The sequence below is a fragment of the Tamandua tetradactyla genome, chromosome 10 (genome assembly GCF_023851605.1).
Source record: "Tamandua tetradactyla isolate mTamTet1 chromosome 10, mTamTet1.pri, whole genome shotgun sequence".
Taxonomy (NCBI): domain Eukaryota; kingdom Metazoa; phylum Chordata; class Mammalia; order Pilosa; family Myrmecophagidae; genus Tamandua; species Tamandua tetradactyla.
The window spans coordinates 37,290,048-37,294,183 of record NC_135336.1 but is presented as its reverse complement, the minus strand read 5'-3'; the positions used below and the strand labels follow the sequence as shown (position 1 = coordinate 37,294,183).

The following is a 4,136-nucleotide window of genomic DNA, read 5'->3' as shown; positions in this document are numbered from 1 at the left end:
TAGAAAATAGCTCCAGGTCATAGAGCAGGGGCTTTCCTGAACTTTACTGGGCTTGTCTCTTGTCTTGGGAATGCACATGTGGCCCTAGGAATTCCCCTGTTGATGCAATTATGATTGTCTCCTCTTCCCTAGGAAACAGTTTTCTCACAGGCTAAGGCACTGCAGTGTACGTCCTACAGCCAGTCATGCTCCAGGCAGCATGACCTAACTGCTGTTCCCCAGCATTACGTAGGAGCACTTGGTGAACTGCCTTCTACATGTAGGGTAAGTCCCTGAGGCCACCACCAGACAGAATGGTCCAAACACACACACTCCCTGTTTGTGAAGGCTACTCTGCTACTGCTGGAACTGGCACCAGGGATGTGCACAGGGAGCAAGAGTCCGCTCAGTGCTGAGCCAGTGAAGGGTGACGGTAATTTCAGTTAGGGTATCATGAAATCCTACCACTTCTAAGTACCCTTTTTCTTGATTCAGTACTAGCCCTGTTACTGCAGTATATGCCACTGATTCTTAGGGCTCTGAGAAAGGTGTTTCTACTAGTTCGTGTTGATTGTTCAAAGCTTCTGGGTATGTGTGTGGGGGGCTGCTATGGAGCCCTGAAGTGTCTTACATTGCCATCATGTTTGGGGCAGGGGCTGTTATTCTCATTTTCAGATGAAACTTGAAACACAAAGAGGATACATAATCTCCACAAGATCACAGAGGTAATAACTGCCCAAGCTGGAATTTTAAATCAGGCAGTTTGGCTCCAGATTTGTTTGTTTTTCTTATTATATTCATAGTGCTTGTATTCACAGTACCTGTGTACCATACAAATTGGTGTCTCTCCTGAAGAAAGATTAGGAGCCAGTGAACGAGAACATTGGTTAAGACACTAGAGTGGGACATTGACATTCAACTTTCTGATATCCAGGTGGGAATATGTCCAAGCCATGACACCACTGGTGGTTGAGATGGCCATTTCATTTCCATATGGGTAGTCATTTATGGTCTTGAGGACTTCATCAAATATTTTTATCTCCAGAACCATAAGAATTGGACCAAAATATCCACTTTATAATAGGTCATATTTGGCTTGACATTTGAGAGGTTGGTTTGTTCAACAAAGTTGCCATTCTTACAGGCTTTGACTTTAATTTTTCATTAGAAATGAAAGGCAAGAAGGATGGAATCTCCCTCCTTTGTTACACTATCAATCACATTATAGACTCACTCTTTGGCCCGGGGGGTGATCAGAAGGCCAGGATCTGCTCCAGGTGTGACTCCTGCATTGACTCTCAGGTTTGTGGTGCACCTTATCAGCAGCAATTTCTTGTCATATTCCACAAACATTGCTGTAGAAAGAGCCATGCAGCACTGACCAGCTGCTCCAAATGCTGTCCCAACCAGCTGGTTTAGAGGATTGTCCTTATTACCATCTGGCATGACCACTCCATTGTTCTTGGCTCCTATGTTGGCTTGAACTCTCTTGCCATCTCTTGACTTTTTCTCAAAGACGTGCTCTACTGCCTGTTTAGATCCCACAAAGCTGACTGTTTAATGCCCAGATGATTGAAAATAAAATTTACCAGCTTCATGTTGTCCATGGATGATGTTCAATGTTTTATCTGGAGCATGAGAGTCCTGGAGCAACTTAACAAGAAGTGTAGTTGCTCTAGGGAGTCACTCTGATGGTTTCATTAGGAAGATATTTACACACACCATGGCCATGGGAAACATCCAAAGGGGGATCACAGTAGGAAAACTGAATGGTGCAATATATGCACACACCTCCAGATGCAGATGGTGGGAATAAAAGCCTATGTCTTTGGTGATAGATGACATGTTTCTGTCAGCATGAAGGATATCACATTATAGGCATGCTCAACCAAGTGAAGGCCTCGAATATACTTACTTTGGCATCAGGTGATGCTCCTTCCTTGTTCCAACCTGATCAACCTGGCTATTTCTTTCACATTTTCTAAAATAAATATTTGATAGCAGAGCCCGGACTGCTGATGGATTAATACTGAATTGTCTGGACATGTGGGAATAGTCCATTTGCAGGAAGCAATGGCTGCATCCGTTTCAATTTTGGTGGCCTGACAATTACATCATTGGTGGCTGTGCTGTGGATGTCAATCCATTTGTTATTTTTGGATTCAACAATTTCTCATCAATGAAGAGAAAAGGACAAGAAGGAGGAGGCTGGATACCAAATGGAGTTCACCTTGGAAGAAACCTGCAGGATGTGACCCGTATTGCTGCTGCAGCCACCCTTGCGGCCATGGCTCTTTACCTGTTCCTGTATTGTAGATTTCAGTTTCAAGTTCCAACCTCCCGCTAGTTCCTTTGAAAGATTAAACCCTTGCACGACTTTTGTGTTTGGGGCATGGTTTAAGAGAAAGAAGAATTACTCAAGTGGAATTACTATCAATATCTATCTATCTAATCTGTCTAATCTATCTATCTAATCTGTCTTTCTTCTGCTTCTCTAGCTATCTAATCTATATCAGTCACTATTATATAACTATAAATGATTTTGATGGGATCATCTTAGCTATTGACAGCCTAGTTCTTTCTCTATTTCTAGAGTCACCATGAGCTGAGTGAAAGAGTTTGATAAAAATCACAGACTCTTTTCTTGTCAAAATTATTTTCAGAATTGACCAAAACCATCACATAAAAAAGAAAAATATCAGGATTAAAAGTGAGTTGTATAGTTTTCTTACACCGCTTATTTTTCAGCAATGGCTCCTTAGGTAATTTCTGCTTCCAGGAAAGAAGGATGTATTAAAAAGAAGAAAGGTACTAAAAAGTTTACTGAAAACAAGTTTCTATATATGTCTATAACTTGCCTGGCATAACATAGGACCTCAATAAACATAAAATTTTAATAAATATTTGTGTTTCCCTAAGAATGTGGAGGAGGAAATATGAATAGATAGATGGTAACAGCAAGACACCAGTTCAGTGATTGCAAACTTTTCCAGAAATACCTTTTTAGCATTAAAGGAAAAAACCAAACTCTAAAGACCCTCACATGATATCAGATTTGGAGGAATCAGTTGTCACAATAATAAAAAAAGGTTCTTGGGATTCAGAGGATTGAGACTTTGACTTTTCGGTTGAGTCTTAGTCATTTATCTTCTGCCCTGCTTATGTTTGCCTAAAATGTGGCTTACTGTCACCTGGGTAGGGAAGCTGTGTAAGGACAAGGTCATGTTTGTAAAACAGTCTCTAATGCTTGTTGGGATTTTCTCCCATAATTTTTGGTTTCCACAGGGGACTGAAGTCTGTGGCTACTTAGAGGGGTTCTTCATGGTCATTGGGATGTCATTCACTTAGCTAAGAAGATCTTTGCGCTCTCTGAGTTTCTCTGGCTGTTTATGTCACCTTATTGCTGGGAGCATGTCTTGTTCTATCCATTAGTAAAAAGGTATTCAGAGTTAATGATGAGTAAACAATATACATTTTATATGTTTTACAGGTAATTACCTTTCTTTTGCATCTTAGGTGGAACAATATCACTATGCTCAGAACTATTATTTGAACACATTTGAAAAATTGCTTTGGTCATTATTTCAGGCTCTTGTAAAATTGCCCCCTAAGATTCCTGCTAAAAGTCCTACACATTCTGATCCATTGCAGGGCTTCCAGACTTTCTTCTATTTGAGAGAAAACAACAACAACAACATAAGTATCTGCCAAGATGCAATTAACAGTCTGGAAAAGTGAGGATCATTTTGTTCCTATCAGTACTATGGAAGTCCAGTGTTTAAGTCTCTGATCAGAAGCAGTGACATACAGAAGACACACAGCCAATCTCTTAGGCAAGACAGCCCACTTCAGATACTGTGCCATCTGGTGGTTCCCATTTGGGCAGAAAGGTTTAGATCCTTGGCTTTCTGTATTGTTTGTGCTGTTCTCTTAGGAAAATTGCATAGAAATGTGATTAAGAGCAAGAGGTTTTGACCTTAAGCAGATCCAGATCAAATCTGCTACCTTCAAGTTATATAGCGATGGTCAAATCTCTTAAGTGCTTTGAGCTTCAGCTTCCTCATCTATACGATCGATCCTTAGCTGAGTGCTACTTTGCAAGTTAAATGAAGAGCACAGAGCCACAGAAGGCCACATGGTAAACTCTTAATAAGGCT

The 4,136-nt window shown here is 40.7% G+C and overlaps 1 pseudogene; it reads right to left on the bottom strand.

The window, feature by feature from the left end:
* Window positions 1-791: 791 nt before the first annotated feature.
* LOC143647627 (methylmalonate-semialdehyde/malonate-semialdehyde dehydrogenase [acylating], mitochondrial pseudogene) lies at window positions 792-2,268 on the bottom strand (annotated as a pseudogene).
* Between the last annotated feature and the right edge of the window lie 1,868 nt (window positions 2,269-4,136).